The following is a 13,692-nucleotide window of genomic DNA, read 5'->3' on the forward strand; positions in this document are numbered from 1 at the left end:
TGAGCGCAATAAGAGGCACTGGGTCATCATAGTTTGGATACGAAACAGGCAGACAGACTTAATCCTAATTTTTTCAAAGTGTTTTGAGAAGTTCTGAGGAGAAACTGCAACCCCAGTGTGGAGGCTATGGTTGAGACACCCACTAGATGGCATTGTAACCCATATTAGATGCATCACATTCTGCAGAACAACCCAGTTCAATGGTGGATTGTTTCCTCTTCATAATTGTCAATGTTAAGAAACACCAGCAGCTTAAAATGACAACAAGGCAGCAGGTTTCGCAAAAGGCGGATTCTTTAGTCTGTCAGCAATAGCAGAATAATGAGCCTTAAGTAGAACGCTGCTTTTAAAGAAAAGATAGAGGTTTTCCAGCTGAGGTAAATTTATCACCATGCGCCTCACTATTTTTCACACACCTCAACTGGCAGAAATTGCTATTCTTTCGTAGAAGAAGGAAAAGCTTTAGTTTTCAGATCTGGCAACAAGATTTTGGAAAGCTTATTCGGGCCCCACAGGGCAACCCTCTTGTCAACTGAGAAAGAGGAAAGCGCACCTTCAGGCTACAGCTTGAAATTGGTTTCATTGTGATCTCTTCTCCTGGGGGAAATGTACTTTAGACCACAAAGGAGCAAGCAATCTCTTAAGCAAAATTGTTGGCACCCTCAGCAAGGCTTCTTGGAGGTGGGAATTGAGGAAGCTGCCATGGCAATTATACAAACAAAAGCAGTTTTGGCCCAACCAACTCTCCACACCTTGGTTCTGTGCTCCTTTAGCCATCATTGCATGTCTCCACAAAGAATTGTAGTTTAGTTGAACCTAGGAAGCCGCCCTTACAGTCAGGTGTTTGGTTCACTTAGCTCAGTACTGGGAATAGCAAGGTAAAGGGACTCCTGACCATTAGGTCCAGTTGTGGCCGACTCTGGGGTTGCGGCACTCATCTCGCTTTATTGGCCGAGGGAGCCGGTGTACAGCTTCCGGGTCATGTGGCCAGCATGACTAAGCTGCTTCTGGCGAACCAGAGCAGCGCACGGAAACGCCATTTACCTTCCCGCTGGAGCGGTACCTATTTATCTACATGCACTTGGACGCACTTTCGAACTTCTAGGTTGGCAGAAGCAGGGACCGAGCAACGGGAGCTCACCCCGTTGCGGGGATTCGAACCTCCGACCTTCTGATCGGCAAGTCCTAGGCTCTGTGGTTTAACCCACAGCGCCACCCACGTCCTGGAAATGCTCCATTGCAAATCCCTAGTCCCTTCCCATCCACAAGCCATTTTCCCGGTTCACTAGAAGACAGTCTTAAGACTGCTATTCTCAGCCCACATACCTGGGAGCAACCTCCCCAAACACGGTGGGATTTTTGAGTAAACATTCATGGGACTACAACCCTACTCACAGTATACACCATTGCTTTCAGCAGGGTTTGCTTCTGAGTAGATAGGCCTTGTATTGCATTGCAGACCTGCAGTGTGGATACGGTCCTCAAGATTCATTCTAGGAGGCTAGTGCTTGCATACATGCCTCTTTCATTTTCTTTCATTTCCGCATATTTCCTTTCCAGCCACTTGCTGATCCAAATATAATCTTCTCTATACCCACGAGGATCGAACTCGGTGAGAAAGCAAAACAAATGTTGAATTTGCAGAAGTGTTTGTACTTAATGCCTCTTCTGTGTTTTATGCAATGTTCTGAATGCAAGGGGATCAAGGGAGAGGGTGGTAAGAGAAAGAACTCGCGAGGACATCTCAAATAGCCGCTTTCCAGAACTGTGAAGTATCTTGATTCTGCCAAAGCTCAGCAACTCAAAAAACCGATAAACACTGCAAACGTTTAGGCAGAATCTTGCTAACATCACTGCTTGGTTTAAGAAATTATCACCTTGTTCTAAGAAAGTATATTCACTTCCCTTTGCAAACTGCAGAGGGAGCTTGTGTCTTTCGAAAAGGGGGAGAAAACTAAAAGTCCTCTTAACTCCTCTACATATATTCTTTTGGTTCCCCCCCACCCAAAGCTTCTACCCGCTCTGCTCATACTCCATTCATAGAAGTCCCTGCTACCAGCCATGAGAACTAAATAGGACACCTATGGTCAAAGGCAGTATATCTTTGAATGCTGGTTGATGGGGACAAACAAGGAATCTGTTGATCTCATGCCCTACTTTGAAGCTTTGCAGAGGCACTTGGTTGAGCACAATTGGAAACCAAATGCTCTGAGAGACAAGTGACTTGCCCAAAGGTAAATACAAAAGATGGGTGGGGCCTGAGCCCCCAAACCCGAGCCACCCCTTTCCCCCTAGTATTTGTTACTGCACTGTAACATCCGTTTTGCAAATGACAAACTAGCAGCTTACCAGAGACCACAAACTGGATTGAAAAAACAGGTGGGGTGTTAGGTCCCTCCATAATTCCTCTTTCAGTGAATTTCCCCCCAAAGCATCCAAATCCCATTCAGTCCTAAAAGTTTCGAACCAGACCCCAGAAATCTATATTTCCAACCCTTATTTTCTATCTGCACCCTTCCAAAGGATTTCTCTTTCCAAAAATTAATCCTTAATTGCCCCCTGTTTTCCCTTCTCCAGATACAAAAGTTACCCACCAGCCCTGTTTCTGTTCACTAATCTTCCTTAGATTCACACGGTCTGCTTCATTTTTCCTTCCATTTTCTTCTCTGTTCAGGAGGACCGCTCCTTTTCCCACCAGTCACCCCATGCCATTGCGGCACCTGTGACGTGCTTAACAAACAGGAACTCATGCTATGTCAAAATGAACATAAGGAGAGATCTGCTGGATCAAACCAGTGGCCCATCTAGTCCAGCATCAGATTTTCACGGGGGTTGACCAGATCCCTATGCGAAGCCTGCAAGCGGGGGAACACAAACTTCCCTCCTCCTGAACCGAATAAGGCAGGAATACAAGCACTGGATAAGGGGTTGCAACTGTCAATCAAGTTTTGCAGCTCAGATCTGGTTAAAGCTTGAGAAACTTCCCAGCCTTGCAGCTCCCAGAGTAAATAAAGGCATTTTGGGCGGGATGTTCGACTGTCAGACCGACACATTGCGCCAGCGGCAATGTGGCCAAACCTTTCTTTAAAAAACAAATTCTATACCCTATTTGTTTGCATCACCAGTCTTTCCTTTCTGAAGTCTTTCTGGAGCGTATACCTAGTTAAATACACTGTTTGCCAGACCACACGTCAGGTAGAAAGCCAACTGTGTGCTTTACGCTTCTGTTAGCTTATATCAAGCAGATGCTGATAAAATCAATTATATTTCTTTCACAGCATTGAAATAGTGGAGGCTGAGCAAACACAGCCACAGAACCTGCCACTCAGTCATTTGGTGTTCTGTCAGTTTTGGTTTCTCAGTTTACCTGTTTAAGTTCCGTTCACAATCATTCATCAGTTTGCATTTTTTTAAAAAAAAGTCCTCACAAAAATTGGTCAGCGCTTCAGCATGCATTTTCCCCAGACACATTTTTGTATGCAATATTCCTCGATACACATTTTCTCTCTCTATTTTTATATGTAATTTCCTGTCAAATTTGAGCTAATACGAACACGTACACACTGCAGTAGCAAGAGGGGACAGGCAGCTGACTAGAGCCATCTTGTGAAAGCGACCCCTGCAAAATCAACATTAATGCTTTCCATTCACCTGCTTTCCAAATTGAAGTTAACAGCGTGATGTTAGCTGCATGTGCACAAGGACCAGTAGGTGGCGGTGTGAAAGAGGGTTAGAAGTTGCAAGTAGGGAAATGAAGTTTTGCCTCTCCCAACACGATGTCCCATGTCTCTCTTTGAATCCTATGTGGTGTCAGAATGGAGATTAACTGCAGGAGAACACCTGGTTTCATTTTCTGGGAAGTGAAAATCTATGCTGCATTCTGTAAGAGTATCACAGAAGACTGACATTCAAAGTTAGAAAACGTAACAAAACTAGAAACTGGCAAATATTGAATAAATAATTAAGAAAATAAGATTGGCCATTGGCTTCATTGAACTGTCAAACATCGACTCATATTCCAAATGCACATTTGTACGACATGAATACAAGAACTATGAATATCTGATTTCAGTATAGTGCCTCGCCACCATTAATAAGTTAAATGTAACAATTCTCTTTTTCAATACTGTTTGCAAGCAAAGTACCACGAGCAATAAAGGCATTATATGTGCAGAGTTAACAGGAACCATATGCCTTTTCTTTCCCTCTGTATCTTTTCATCCACTGATATTCTCAAAGAGAAAATGGAACAAAGCAGAGAGGATAGTTAATTGGGCATCAAAAGTCTCAGATGTTGTTTTATATCCAGGATCCTGAATATCAGCATCCGTCGTTTTGCATATATCAGAGGAGGCAAAGCCTGCTCCACATTTACGATGGTGCTTCTCAAGCATCGTCAAGTCCCCGTGCTCACGCAGTCATCTTCAACGAGGCCGGCTAAACAGCTCCCTCCAAAGAGATCTGCGACAAGGACTTCCTCCTGCAGATCAACACGACAGCCGGAGGGAGGAACATCAGAAAGCTCATCACGAACACAGTGGCAAAGATGACCAAGACAATTGTCCAAGGTGCCAAGATGGTTTCCACCATGGCTTTCTACTCAGCCGTCTTGGCTCAAACACGTACCTAAGGGAGAGGGGGGAAAAACAAAACAACCACACACCTCACATGAGTTTTCAAGACAGCTCCAGCAGCAATACCGGCTAACACCTCCAAAAATGACGTGAAAAAGAAATAAGTCTGAATTGAGCGTTTTCAAAGGTTGCCTGTTGACCTGCCAATTCGCCTATGGCGTGATCTATAAAGGAAGTCCTAGTCAGCCCACAACAGGAGGAATTTGCAGATCTGGGGAGCAGAGGAAGGAGTAGATAACTATCCATGCACCAGCCTCACGTTGTGAATAGTAGTTTCTGTGACCTGTGCTTGCCTGAGGACAGGGATGAGGAGCCTTGTGCAACCCGAGGGCCGCAACCAAATGTGGGTGGAGCAGAGACTATGTACATTTTGCCTTTCTGCACACACTCACACACCCTCCTCTTATCCTCCATTCAGTCGAGCGAAAGGCATGATCAGAATCCAAGGGCAACATTCCAGCCAGGCAAAATTATTCAAGGAGGGTGTTGTTTAAGCAAGGCCAGTGAGGGCTGTCAGCTGGGAAGGTGTGTGGCTAGGGAAGCAGTCTAGCTTGGGGAGAGTCCCATGGGTCAGACTAGGACCAGCCCATGCATGAGGCAGGGTGAAGCAGCCAAGTCGGCACCCTTGTGGGCTCCCTGCCCACCCCACTGCCAAGATCTCACCAGAGATCTTCTGGCAAGATCTCACCAGAAATGGGCGCTGATGCCTGAGCCACTTCTCAATAGATGCCGTGGAGCTGGGGGGGGACACTTTGTGTTTCACTTCAAGCAACAAAATGTGACAAGCTGGCCCTGGATCAGACAGAGTGGCCTGAAGAGGCCTCTGGTCTCTGCGTGTGAGGTTTCTCACTCCTGCCTAATGGTCTGCTGGCCAGGAGAAAGGACGAAAGAAGAGGACTCTGTTGAAAGCTGTATCCCTCCCATGTCTTTTGTGGACTGCAAGAAGATCAAACCTATTAATTCTGAAGGAAATCAGCCCTGAGTGCTCACTGGAAGGACAGATCCTGAGGCTGAGACTCCAATACTTTGGCCACCTCATGAGAAGAGAAGACTCCCTGGAAAAGACCCTGATGTTGGGAAAGATTGAGGGCACAAGGAAAAGGGGATGACAGGGGACAAGATGGTTGGACAGTGTTCTCGAAGCTACCAGCATGAGTTTGACCAAGCTGTGGGAGGCAGTAGAAGACAGGGAGTGCCTGGTGTGCTCTGGTCCATGGGGTCACGAAGAGTCGGACACGACTAAACGACTAAACAACAACAACCCTGGAATAAGCATGAGGAAGTGTCCTTGGATGGAGATTTTTAAAACAATGAGGCATGACAACCAAAGCCAAAGAGAACTATATAGTGGAAGAAGACAAGTTCATTCTTCTGTCAACTAAAATGGTGGCTCAACACAAAAGGTTGGGGTGATATGTGAAGGAAAGAGAACACCAGAACATTAAGAAAACAATCTCTTGGCTTTTTTTTTTTTAAAAAAACAACTTTCTTGGTTACCTAAGAAACATTGACAGGATTTGGGGAGCAGGGCAACTTAGATGCTCTCTCAGAGCTTTCAGCCAGAAAACAAGAAGCAAAAGAATTGTTTTCAAAATGGACAAACTCTGAATCTTGCTCAATGTGTAAGTACTTAGAGTGATCCATTCCTTCTCATTAATGACTTTTGTCAGAATTCTGGTCCATAAAAACAGATCTTGTTTGCTTTCCACTTGAAGATCTGTTTCTTTGTGCACATTGCCCTCGGAAACCCCTCCTTCCTTATTGTTTAACCTGCTGAGTGTCCCCACTGGCAAATTGTGCAAGGCTATGCTTGAGAAGGGGAAAAGTCCTTCCTGGAGATCAATTTGCACTTGGAACATAGATGCAAATGATACATTGCTAAGTATGCAGGCATAATTAATTCTATGGCTTTGGAATGCTGCTAGTCAATGTGGGTTTTCTTTTTCTGCACCACACCATCATTATATAACTTTTAAATCACATGAAATCTTTTAATTGTGTAGCTCAGTGGTTGAGACTGCTGGCCTAATCTGTACGACCTGCTACGATGGTGGCACCATTTTTCTTCCCAGGGCCTTAATCTATCAGAGTGTAGTCACATGAATGATGCCAGTCAATTGGTGAGCGTGTCATGATTGAGATGATGTCACAACAGTACATAGCCAATTAGAGTCGGACATGACTAAACGACTAAACAACAATGTGCTGGTGTAACTGTGGACAAGGAAATGTCACGTTCTTCACTTAGATAGGAAGCAGCAGCCTTACAAATATAAGACAGGGGACACCTGCCTTGTCAGTAGTACACGTGAAAAAGATATAGGGGTCTTAGTGGACCACAAACTCAACAGTGTGATGCAGCAGCAAAAAATGGTAATGCTATTCTAGGCTGCATCAAAGAAGTATCATGTTCTGATCAAGAGAAGTCATAGTACCGCTCTATTCTGCCTTGGTCAGACCACGCCTGGAGTACTGTGTCCAGTTCTGGGCACCAAAATATAAGAAGGATATTGACAAGCTGGAATGTGTGCAGAGGAGGGCAACCAAGATGATAAAGGGTCTGCAACCCAAGCCCTATGAGGAACTGTTGAAGGAGTTGGGTATGTTTATCCTGGAAAGAGGAGACTGAGAGGAGAAATGCTAGCAATCTTCAAATATCTGAAGAGCTGTCACATGGAAGGTGAAGCAAGCTCGTTTCTCGTGCTCTGGAGGCTAGAACTCAAACCAATAGATCCAAGTTACAAGAAAGGAGATTGCGACTGAACATCAGGAAGAACTTTCTGACAGTTAGAGCTGTTTGACAGTGGAACAGACTCCCTCAGAAGGTGGTGGACTCTCCTTCCTGGGAGGTTTGTAAGCAGAGCTTGGATGGCCATCTGTCTTGAATGCTTTAGTTGAGATTCCTGCACTGCAAGGGGCTGGGCTAGATGACTCTCAGGATCCCTTCCAGATCTGCAATGATATATTCCATTCTATTTCATTCTCCCACCCCCTAACAATCTCATCCCACTGATAATGCTTAGTTCTCACTGAGCTGTTTTGGGTTTCCTCCCCTTTAGGGATACAGATATAGATATAGATAAGATACATGTATATCTAAAACCTCCTTCTGGTGCTTGGAAGTACCATTCAGAGAATCAGATTGCTGTAGAAGTGTTGGGGGCAGATGAAATTTGGTTGCCCCCATTGTGCAAAGGGAGCAGACACCATGCAACATCTTGTGGACTCTGAGAAAACTGAGGCTTTTGCCGTTCAATTTCCAGCATAGAAAAATATATATCCCTAAACTGGTTTTTTAAAAGAGGCTGTAATATTCTATAAATGTATGCTTTTGCCCAATCACTCCATATTTATGCAACTTGTTTCATAATCCATTGTTAAACTTCAAAGGACTATTTTTGGAGTTGTCTAAAGGTCACTTGGTTCACTTTGCTATTGACTATGATAGCCTCGAGCTGGTCACAAGGCAGAAGGCTCTCATGGATCCTCTTGTAAAATATGTTTGATGAACCGATGATTTTCATGATCATATTATATTATAATCATAAATATGTGTGACTTAGAGAATCGGTTTTAGGAAAAAAAGACCTTTGTAGGATCACTCTCTTGGACATCCTTATTAGCAAACTAAATATGTAGTGTTTAACGATAGTTGAAAAGCTGAGCTTAAGAGTCAGCCATCTGTAAAACACAACACAGTTCTTTCTTACTCTCAGAGCAAACAGTGAGTTTCAGTTCCTTGTTTAAGTTTTCTGGTTGTTGTTGTTTTGGGGAAGGGGTTATTGCTGGAGCACAATTGCTTTATCTTTGAAGGATTCCAGACTCCAATGGAAATATTTTTCAGGTAACAGCTGATGGGGGGAGAGAAAGAGCTAAGCATCTCCCTTCTGTCTGCTACTTCTCTGCTGAGAATTCCCCCGATTTCCAAAGTGGCTTGTCAGCTAAGGGCCAAAGACTATGACAGTGAGAGCCCTGAATGGATCTCCCGATATCTTTCTATTTCACTAAAAACAGCTGTTGGGGTCGTGGGCTGATTTGGTTTATGCCTTTGCATGATCTTCAATTGCCCTGAAAATGCCGGGACCGTCACAAAAACCATTAAGCCTTCATGGCTTCTCCCTATGTCATGTGGAGTCCCAAATTCCCATCTTTGTTGAGGTATGCTAACTGGAAATGGCTTCACACTGGGGGAAGCAGTAGGAAGAGAGGATTGCCAACTGAGGCCTCCCCCTCCACCACTATCACCTCCTTTGCCACCACTCCTGGGAGTCGGAGAAGGTGAGGTGGGGAGAGACTTTTGTTGGATCCGAGAGAGGGACCAGGTTGGCCTGTGGAATAGCAGCAGTAGAAGGAAGGGGAGCAGGAAGGAAGCACAAGGCAATGGGGATTCTGCCACCTTCCCCGCTGTGGGAGGCTACAACACCCCAGCCTGGCAGGCCCCATAACCACCCATAAAGGTAAAGGCAAAGGGACCCCTGACCATTAGGTCCAATCGTGACTGACTCCGGGGTTGCGGCGCTCATCTCGCTTTACTGGCCGAGGGAGCCGGCATGCAGCTTCCGGGTCTTGTGGCCAGCATGACTAAGCCGCTTCTGGCGAACCAGAGCAGCGCACAGAAACACAGTTTACCTTCCCACCAGAGTGGTACCTATTTATCTACTTGCACTTTGATGTGCTTCCGAACTGCTAGGTTGGCAGGAGCTGGGACCCAGCGACGGGGGCTCACCCCATCATGGGGATTCGAACCACCGACCTTCTGATCGGCAAGTCCCAGGCTTTGTGGTTTACCCACAGCACCACCCACGTCCCTTAACCACCCATACAGCTGGCCAAATAAAAAAGAAAGAGAGCCAGGTCAGGCCTGAAAAGAAGGTGGTGACTGGAGGAGACCCTGGGCAGCAGCAGGTCGTGGGGTGATGGGGAAGGTTCTGGTGGGTGGGGTGCAGGCAAGCCTGTGGGGGACTGGAGTTTGAGGGGTGTGGGTTATAGGGGCCAAGAGTGGGGGCAGGAGCTAGCTGGGCTTCAGGTGGTGGTGGTTTGTATCATGGAAAACTTTAATAAAGATATTAACATGCAAAAAAATGAATAAATCAGAAAATTAAAATTAAAAGCTTCCCTCAGCAGTGATACTGATGTAGAATAGAATGTACCAACTTTCATATGAGGAATGTTGGAGGGTATGCCATTGTACGTGGGGTGGGGGTGGGGTTAAGTCAGTTGTTTTGCTGATTTAACTAGCTCCTTCTGTTAATTTCGCGGCAATGGGGAAGGGTACATTCCAGACAGATTGCACAAACCATGTGAAGCTTGGCCCCACACATTTCTGTTAAATAAATCCCTGCAGCACTTAAGTTAGACCAGATGTAGCTAAGATGGTGCCCTCCAGCCAGAAGCTGTTGGACTACAACTCCTATCATTCCCCCAGTCATTGAACATTCTGACTGGGGATGATGGGAGCTGGCGTCCAACTACACCGAGAAAGTGCACCATTTGCTTTCCCTGAGCTAGACCCTTCCTTGGGAGTAATCCCCGCTGAAATGAGAGCAACTTCCACCTAGGCAGGTAGGACTGAAGTGCAGAAGCACTGACTTCTGCCCAGAATAATTGTGCCCATTGTCTAGATGGCAGGCTGGTTTCCAGAATGCATTTGTTCATTGCTCTTTTGAGGGGGCCTTGTAGAACACTGTTATCTATTTCAATCAGAAACCATTTTGTGTGCTACGCTTTCTTTTCCTCTTTTCGTTTGAATAGCTATTCATCTCGGCAAGGAGAAACAATGCCTCGTCTATATTTCATTTGTGAATGTGATAAGATAAAAATGGTACAAAGAAGCAGAAAACCCCCTCTGTATTTCCATGGTTAATGTGCTTAGATAAAAATAGTACAAAGAGGCAGAAATACAGATTGAGTACCCAAGAATACTCATGGGTTTAACATATTCATTAACAATTATTATAGCTGTGCAAAGAAAAACATTAGCCTGAGAATCTACCTCGCTGTCTCAAATAGGACATTGCCTCAGCTTAGCTGCTCAGATCGACCTCACATTTCACCTTGTATCCATGGCATATGATTCATTGCCTTGCTTTCCAAAGTCTGAAATTGACTACAATGCAACTATATATAGATGCCTATAACCAATGTCATTTTTCTAGAAAAAGAGGTGCTGGAACTCACCATGAACACCTCCCTTGCTCTCTTATGATGGCAATGCCGCTTACCTGAGAAGTGCTGGAACTGAGTTCTGACAAATTCCAGCTGAAAAAAGCCCTGCCTATAGACTTTTAATTTTTTTGGCATAAGTGGGTGAAGTTTGCTGTCAAAGTAGCCTCTTCTAAGAGGTTAAAAATGTTGCTTTTCAGTGCAAATAGGCTCAGGGGTCCTTGGCTACACACAGTTAAAAGACTTTTTTTCAATAAAAAGGTTTAAGGACCTTCCCTGTGGTTTATGCTTTCAGTAAGGAGGGTAGGTGCAAGGGTTAAGAAGCCATAGACAAAATAAATAAATAAATAGAACAGGATTCAGCACTTAAAAAAAAAAAAAAACACCACTCATTTTGTTCCAAGGTCACTGTCTTTCTGCATCCCTCCCCAAACCACTGTGACAGGAAGTAAAAAGGTAAAGGAATTCACAGACTGAAATATAGTGTTGTCAGTCAAATACCTACATCAATGTAGATGCCTGATAAGCATCTCAGAGGAGGGCATTCTGGTGGGGAAAGGCCAACACAGAAAGGTTCTCTCATTGGTTGAGACCTTCCAAATTTCAGGAAGCAGGTGTTGGACAATTATTTTAGTGAAGGGTGGGGCAGAGGCAGATTTAGGGCAGTGTGTGGAGCGTAGAGGTGCTACAGGGCATTTTAAGCAATGGCGAATTTCAAGCACAGTGGTACCTTGGTTTGCAACCATTTTGGATTACAACCGTTTTGGATTACAAACACGTCAAACCCTGAAGTGTGTGCTCCTTTTTTTGGATTACAACCCATTTTTTATTTTAATTACAACCAATTTTTGGGGGGAGGCCCTATTGGCGAAAGCAAGACTTGGGTTACAACCTGTTTTGGTTTACAACTGGACCTCCGGAAGGGATTATGGTTGTAAACCAAGGTATCACTATATTCAAAACCACTTCACACTCACCATTCCACTGCAACAAAGTACTTTGCCCTATCCTTAGAACAGCCCTGTGAGGTAGGTACACACATTTATCCAAATGTTGCAGACAAAGGCTGAGAAAACTCTAGGTCTCATGAGGAAATTCTGTTGCGTGGATGGGAAAGCAAAATGCATACCAGAGATGATAATCTTCCTGGCTCATTTCTCACTCGGTTAGCCACTCCATTGCGCTAAATTAATCGTTTTATGACACTGCATTAGGAAATGCACTAGGCTTGTTTTTATGTGTGTGTGTGTTTTGCTTCATAGACATAATCAATACCATAACCACCCTGCAAGAATGACAGATGGGAGGATAATTTTGGCAGGTTGACTATTAATGATACTATTTAAAACCATGAATTGTTCATGTGCCATTAAGATGACCAGAGTCAAAGGAGAAGACAGATCCAGTTCTTTTAACAGCTGTGCAGACAGAACAATGCTGGTCAGATTTGCATGCAAAGTTGAACCTACCCAAACTGCATCTTCTGCACCACTGTTAAAAACATTGGAATCCTACCTTGAGCTGTGCTGATCAATTTCTTTGGGGCCATTTGTTGTGTAGAATTAAAACCAAGCTCTCCTGAAGAGTGGGACGTGGGTGGCGCTGTGGGTTAAACCACAGAGCCTAGCGCTTGTCGATCAGAAGGTCGGCGGTTCGAATCCCCACAACGGGGTGAGCTCCTGTTGCTTTGGTCCCTGCTCCTGCCAACCTAGCAGTTCGAAGGCACATCAAAGTGCAAGTAGATAGTAGGTACCGCTCCGGTGGGAAGGTAAATGACATTTCCGTGCACTGCTCTGGTTCGCCAGAAGCGGCTTAGTCATGCTAGCCACATGACCCAGAAGCTGTATGCAGACTCCCTCGGCCAATAAAGCAAGATGAGCGCCGCAACCCCAGAGTCGTCTGTGACTGGACCTAATGGTCAGGGGTCCCTTTACCTCCTGAAGAGTATTTTTTTGTGGGTAGACGTTTCTCTGAAATTGCCTTGAGAGCAACACTGCATCATGTCGCATCCCTCCCAAGGCATTCTGGGAAGTGTGGCCAAAAGAAGCAGGGTCTTTTCACAAGGGTCTTTCCACAGCTTCCCACTAGGCATATTTTGGTCAGAAGCCCACTCTGGTTAGGCAACAATTCCCTCCTCAAAATTTCAGATGATTCTCTTCTTCAAGAAAAAACACCAGAAATATCAGCCCCTGTTTTCTCAGGATAATAATATTTTCAGGCAAACGTGAGGAGGATTCTATCAGAATAGGTCACCAAACATTTATTTTAAACCTAACCTTTTAGGAAAAGCAAGGCTTCCATCACAGTATCACACTAGGCTGCATTTATTGTAGTCAAGAGAGACAGTTTACCACACACAACACACACACAGTATAATTTAGAGGTCTGGTCTTTCCAGTCTTACCTGCTTTTATAAAATATTTTTGCCTCCACGTGCCTTTGATCTCGACTCAAGTTGCTCTTTGTTGTAGGTTTTTATTCAGGGTTGCCAAACTGAAGTAAAGAACATTTTCTTCCCGCAAAAGCTTCCAGCTGTTTAATGAAGCTGTCAAAAAGCAAGGGAGACTAGCAATCTCTAGGACACCAGGGATCAGGCAATAGCTGGTATTACAGTAGAAATAGACAACTATTTGGAGTAGGGTGCCTGTATCACCTCCCACCTGCTTGCTCTTAAAGCAACACCATCCATTTAGGGAAATTTCCATGCAGCTTTCCATCTGCTCCTGCTCTGTTTGCTTCCCACAGTTTGGGCGAAATACAAACTGGACAAGGTGGCTTTGCACCCCTCAGAGGTTTTACGAGAAGGACAAATGAGTCATTGGTACATTCTCGTTAAAGCCATTTACATTGGAGGTGGCGGGGATGCTGCTATAATTGATGTCGTGCTGTGTACGCC

At 44.8% G+C, this 13,692-nt stretch overlaps 1 long non-coding RNA gene across 2 annotated transcripts; it reads right to left on the reverse strand.

Annotated features, from left to right (window-relative positions):
• Positions 1–125: 125 nt before the first annotated feature.
• LOC308585593 lies at positions 126–13,471 on the reverse strand. Of its 2 annotated transcripts, XR_014007506.1 has the most exons (4): positions 13,457–13,471; positions 13,201–13,341; positions 1,217–4,626; positions 126–857 (listed from the first exon to the last, which is right to left on the reverse strand). It is a non-coding gene; the product is annotated as an uncharacterized lncRNA (long non-coding RNA). The 2 variants fall into 2 exon arrangements; XR_014007507.1 differs by lacking the exon at positions 13,457–13,471 and having other exon boundaries at positions 13,201–13,383.
• Positions 13,472–13,692: the final 221 nt, after the last annotated feature.

This window comes from Podarcis bocagei, assembly GCF_964188305.1.
Source record: "Podarcis bocagei genome assembly, chromosome: 4".
In the NCBI taxonomy this organism is placed as follows: domain Eukaryota; kingdom Metazoa; phylum Chordata; class Lepidosauria; order Squamata; family Lacertidae; genus Podarcis; species Podarcis bocagei.